We start from the raw sequence: 6,682 nt of genomic DNA on the forward strand, positions 1-6,682 counted from the left end.
TTAATGAAATAAAAATAAATAAAGAAGTGGAAAAAATGTAAATAAATGACTGAATAAAAAAAAAAAACTTCGTTGTCATATCATCTTTTGAATAATTTGAGTATTAATAAGTTATATAAAAATAAGCAAATTTTTAGTTTAAAAGGTAAAAAAAAAATTTGATTTGTTTAAAAGGTAATTATGCTCCATCATTGGATCATGAGACTATTTAATATCTGTTCCTAAGGATCAGAATTCTTTTTCATTTTACTTTATTGTAAAAATGATATATACTTAATATTTTCATGTGATATGCTGCAGTTTTAAATACCTAAGAGATGATTGAAATTGTCAATTCAAAAATCAATTAATATTTAAACAATTAATACGTAAAAAAATAATTGTCGCAAGCAAATTAATATTAAGTAAGAACGAAACAAAAATGATATCAATATATGCTGAATCACTAGTGAGACAGGTGGGATGAACGACATCGAAACCAATTTGATTGAATAGTAAAACTAGAAGGTGTTTCTAAAATCCGGAAATCAATCAAGCTTTAATTTTTTTTTCTTTTTTTTGTCACGAAATTTATCAGGGGCTATTCGTTAGATTTCAATATGTGTTATGTTTTTTCATAGATTAAATATTAAACATTAACAAATATTTGTCTTTTAAAACCTTTCACTCTATAATAATTATAAATTCTATATTAATTCTATAATAATCTTATAATAATTATTCTATAATTGTAATTCTAAAACTAATTGATATAAAGCGTTAGTGTGTATATAATAAATGTCTTCCATCGGCGGAACCCCGACATTACGATTAAAGTTTATTAAGGTAATTACGATTATTATAACCTAAAAACAGACTATTTTTAAAATATTTAATTCGAGGAATGTAGATTTTTCCTCGTTTTACCATTTTCAATCTTAAATAAGGTTTTATATCCGACAGTTAAGTTTGCAGTCCTTGGGTTATATCTAATCTAGTTTTGAATAATTTTTGGTATATACATAAGCTGAAAATGAATAAGATAAGCCGAATTATGGTTTACTTCTAAATAAACTGATCAATTTGGAAAGCATTTTTCAAGAATGTTAAGTATCCAAATGACTTAATTTATTGAATTTAAAAAAAAAATTTAAAAAATATCCGCAAGGCAGGTTTGTATATTTGGGGCTGATGATTATGAAATCTAACACAAAACTGTGAGATCGGGGGCTCTATTCCAGCTGATGGCAGTTTTTAATTATTATTTCTTAATGCTGAAAAATGTTTTTCGTATTTTTTTAAGTATGCATGTTAATAACTAGTAATTTAACAATTATTTAAAGAACTGGAAGGCTCCGCTACCTGTTCATTTTGCTCACTAACCCTCGTGGTTGCTTCTGCATTCATTGCAGGTTTAGAGGAAAAACGGTTTATTTCCCTTTTTTTCTACAAAAATTACGATTGAATTACCATTTACATTTTGAAGGTGATTAAATTTAAGTAAATCAATAAAATTGGTACCAATCAATAAAATTGGAAAATTGGTACCTGCCGCAGAGTTATTACTCAATAAAGTTGGACTCAAGGGATAGAGCATTCTCCTCCGAATGAGGTGCACCGAGTTCGAATCCCAGTGATGGCTGAGTGATATGAATTCCACACCCGGCTTTTACCGACCACAGTGCTGACGTGAAATATCCTCAGTGGTAAGCGGATCATTTCTTAGAGTTCCCTTGGTATCAGACTAACTGTAGGAGGATTTCGTGGTTTTCCTCTCCATGTAACTCAAATGCGGGCAATCAAAACGTCTTCCACGAATGCAAAAATTTCTTCCACTACTTGATCCTGGAGTTCTCTTGTCTGCTGGATTAGGTTCAAAATTACAAGGCTACGGAATTAAACATTAGTAGTAGTAAGCTCGAATTTTTGGAATTTTTTCTAGTTGTGCATAAATTTTTTATTGTTTGAGTTGCATTGTTTGAGTAGAATATTTAATTGAGAACACTGTAGAATCTTATGATGGATGTGCATATATTGTTTATTTATTCAGATATCACTTTTATATTTTTTCTTTGTTAATATTTGAATCATGATAAATTTTTTATCAGAACAAATATGTGTATGTCATATTAATTACTTTTCGTATATTAAAAATTATTGCTTATTTTCAAAATTATCTTAGCCCCCCTGTCGGGGCATTGCTGACCCCCTGTCGGGCTAAGTCTAGCGCCACTCTTGATATCATACTATATTAAATTTAATAAATATATACTTTTAAATTTTATAAATATATAAACAAAGTATAATCTATTAACCCGAAGGAAAGAATAGTCATATTTTCGTTATCAGATAATTAATGTTACAGGAAACAAAAATACCTTAATAGATTCGATATCGTAACATATAATAAAATGCGATAATTTGATAGATTGTACCGTATCATAATAAATGTTAATCTATTAAATTTAATACATATGCTCTATTAAATCCAATAAATATCTGAATAGATTAAAATCTATTAACCTGGAGGAAGGAATGTGTCACTTTTCGTTAAATATCCATTTGTTGAAATTTACAACAGGTTGACAGGAAAACGAGAATAAAATAAACAATGCCTGTCCTAATGTGACCTCCAAAGTAAAAAGAAAAATCGTTTTCCAACCATTTTTTTTCTTTTTTAAGTCATAACCTTTTATTCAAACACCTGGCGGCAGATAGTAGATCTAGCCTTATAAATTTTTTTAGATATTAAAATTTTTTTTCACACATTTGCATGCATTTTAAGTAGATGATTTTTTTCTCTTTTATTTGAAATAAAAAACTAAAACGAATTACTATAAACGAAGATTCTTATTTGGAAAACATATTTCTTCATTAACAAATATGGTTATTTTATTTTCGTTTGAAAAGCGAGATGGGAAAATAATGAAATTCTTATAAATGCTTAATTCTTCCATAATTTATACAATGTATTGGTAAAAATATTTTATTTATTAAAAAATTATCTATTTCTTTTTCAATGGCATTTTACTTTAAATAATTTCATAAGGAATATGAAATAGATTAGATCTAACTATAATTGAAGATTGCTGGTAAAACAAATGGCCTGGCTCTTAGAACACCTTTAACTATTCTGCGGAACCTTAGCATTCCTCAGATCAGCGGTTCCCAAATGATAAGGATCAGGGGTTCCGAAAGTTATGATTTTCTTAACTAGCAATAGTTATATTTTTATTCAATCAATAAATTTGTAATTTATTTATTATTTCGGTTTAAATGAAATTATTTTGTTTTTAAAAAAAATATGCATATATATAGTATATATTAAATATTTCTCATCGAGCTTTTTAACGCAAAAAAAACTAAAATCATGAAACAAGAATAACGTTTCGATTCTCAATGTTTATAACAGTTCTTTATTGAAAACCTTAATATAGCTGATTTACATAATTTGCAGCATATGCATACATCAATATCAAATTCACAGTTCAGAATATTTTGGAAACATCAAATATTTTCAAAATAATTAATACTCTTTTTTTTTTTTTTTTTTTTTTTCTTTAGTAAATTCAAAGATGCTAATGAAGTTTTTTTCTATAATGCGGGGTTCCTCCAAAAAAAGCATGATAATTTAGGGTTCCTTATCCTAAAAATATTAGGTTCCGTGGATTTAGATCACAATAAATTTGCACCTTACTCAACACTCTTAAAAATAAATTATTATTTAATTCAGATGGGTTTTAATTACTTTTTAAAAATTTAATGCGTTAATTTAAATAAATTTTCCTGATTTTTATTAAAATAAAAAAAAATCGCATACTTTCTTTGCAGAACTCTGATAGATGAATTTATTTCAGTCACGTACAAAATTTTCGAATTCCAAAAGCTAAATTGTCTATTAATAAAAAGCCAGAGTTGGTATATAAAATTTAATTTCTTAGTTTTTCTATTTTGTGGGATTTTTAGCTTAATTTGCTAACTAACACTGTATCTGAGAGTGTCTATATGATGCTGATTATCACAATTTAATACGTAATAGAAGTTGAGCATGGGTTTCATTAGATATCGATTCTGTTAAAATTTAAAAGAGTACCAATTGTATTTCATTATACCTTTGTAATTCCACTGCTTTTAAAAAGCATAACTACACAGATTTTAAACTCGATATTTATTAACCTTCGGTTGTATATTCGATTGCAATAAATTTTAATGCATAAATTTAAAATTAAAAAAAAGTTTATCATTATTCTTATATTTATGTCGCTTCCAACCAGCGCTCCTTACATGCAGCAGAGCACGATTATAAACATTCCTTCCTTCTATTGTTCATAACTATGTCATTTCTAAAATCTCTGGAAAGCGACCTAATGACAACTCGATATTTGTTTTAAATAATCGGCCAATAATGGATGATTAAAATTTAGGAATTAGTGATACTATGTCTAATATATAATTATTATTGTTAAATTGATGTCTCCTATCAGTCTGCTTTACATTTAACGGAGGTGAAGATCATTATTTTTAAATTGATGTCTCTTATCAATCTTCTTCACATACAACAGAGGGGAAAATCATTATTTTTATACTGATGTCTCCAACTAGAGCTCTTTACACACAACAGAGGCGAAAGACACGATTATAAGCATTTTCCCCTTCTATTTTTCATAAATATGACAATTCTAAAATTTATGTATTGTATCAGATAAGTGACTTACAGATTACTCTGTATTTCCTTGTAAATTATCGACCAATAGTGAATGATTTATATTTAGCAATTAGTAATATGTCTAATATGTAATCATTATTCTTAAACTGGTGTCATTTCCTACTAGTCTTCTTCAAATTCAGCAGAGGGGGAAATCATTATTCTTAAATTGATATCGTCTCCAACCAGTCTTCTTTACATTCAACAGAGGTGAAGATCATGATCAAAAACAATCCCCTTTTCATTATTCACGAATATGACATTTCTAAAATTACTGTATGAAATAAATGACCTAGAAATATCTCTGTATTTGCTTATAAATAATCAACCTATAATGGATAATTAAAATTTAGAAATTAGTGATATATCTAATATGTAATCATTATTCTTAAATTGATGTTGTGTTCGACCAGTCTTCTTCACGTACTACAGAGGTGAAGATCATTATTTTTAAATTGATGTCATCTCCTACCAAGTCTTCTTTACATTCAACAGAGGTGAAGATCATAATCAAAAACAATCCCCTTTTCATTATTCACGAATATGACACTTCTAAAATTACTGTATGAAATAAATGACCTAGAAATATCTCTGTATTTGCTTATAAATAATCAACCAATAATGGATAATTAAAATTTAGAAATTAGTGATATATCTAATATAAAATCATTATTCTTAAATTGATGTTGTGTTCTACCAGTCTTCTTCACGTACCACAGAGGTGAAGGTCATTATTTTTAAATTGGTGTCATCTCCTACCAAGTCTTCTTTACATTCAACAGAGGTGAAGATCATGATCAAAAACAATCCCCTTTTCATTATTCACGAATATGACATTTCTAAAATTACTGTATGAAATAAATGGCCTAGAAATATCTTTGTATTTGCTTATAAATAATCAACCAATAATGGATAATTAAAATTTAGAAATTAGTGATATATCTAATCTGTAATCATTATTCTTAAATTGATGTTGTGTTCGACCAGTCTTCTTCACGTACCAAAGAGGTGAAGATCATTATTTTTAAATTGATGTCATCTCCTACCAAGTCTTCTTTACATTCAACAGAGGTGAAGATCATGATCAAAAACAATCCCCTTTTCATTATTCACGAATATGACATTTCTAAAATTACTGTATGAAATAAATGGCCTGGAAATATCTTTGTATTTGCTTATAAATAATCAACCAATAATGGATAATTAAAATTTAGAAATTAGTGATATATCTAATCTGTAATCATTATTCTTAAATTGATGTTGTGTTCGACCAGTCTTCTTCACGTACCAAAGAGGTGAAGATCATTATTTTTAAATTGATGTCATCTCCTACCAAGTCTTCTTTACATTCAACAGAGGTGAAGATCATGATCAAAAACAATCCCCTTTTCATTATTCACGAATATGACATTTCTAAAATTACTGTATGAAATAAATGGCCTAGAAATATCTTTGTATTTGCTTATAAATAATCAACCAATAATGGATAATTAAAATTTAGAAATTAGTGATATATCTAATCTGTAATCATTATTCTTAAATTGATGTTGTGTTCGACCAGTCTTCTTCACGTACCAAAGAGGTGAAGATCATTATTTTTAAATTGATGTCATCTCCTACCAAGTCTTCTTTACATTCAACAGAGGTGAAGATCATGATCAAAAACAATCCCCTTTTCATTATTCACGAATATGACATTTCTAAAATTACTGTATGAAATAAATGACCTATAGAAATATCTTTGTATTTGCTTATAAATAATCAACCAATAATGGATAATTAAAATTTAGAAATTAGTGATATATCTAATCTGTAATCATTATTCTTAAATTGATGTTGTGTTCGACCAGTCTTCTTCACGTACCAAAGAGGTGAAGATCATTATTTTTAAATTGATGTCATCTCCTACCAAGTCTTCTTTACATTCAAAGGTAATGATCATGATCATAAAAATCCCCCTTTCTATCATTGTCTGAATATGACATTTCTAGAATCCCT

Source organism: Parasteatoda tepidariorum, chromosome 7 (genome assembly GCF_982258835.1).
Source record: "Parasteatoda tepidariorum strain Cologne lab strain chromosome 7, Ptep-v5.0, whole genome shotgun sequence".
NCBI classification, from domain to species: domain Eukaryota; kingdom Metazoa; phylum Arthropoda; class Arachnida; order Araneae; family Theridiidae; genus Parasteatoda; species Parasteatoda tepidariorum.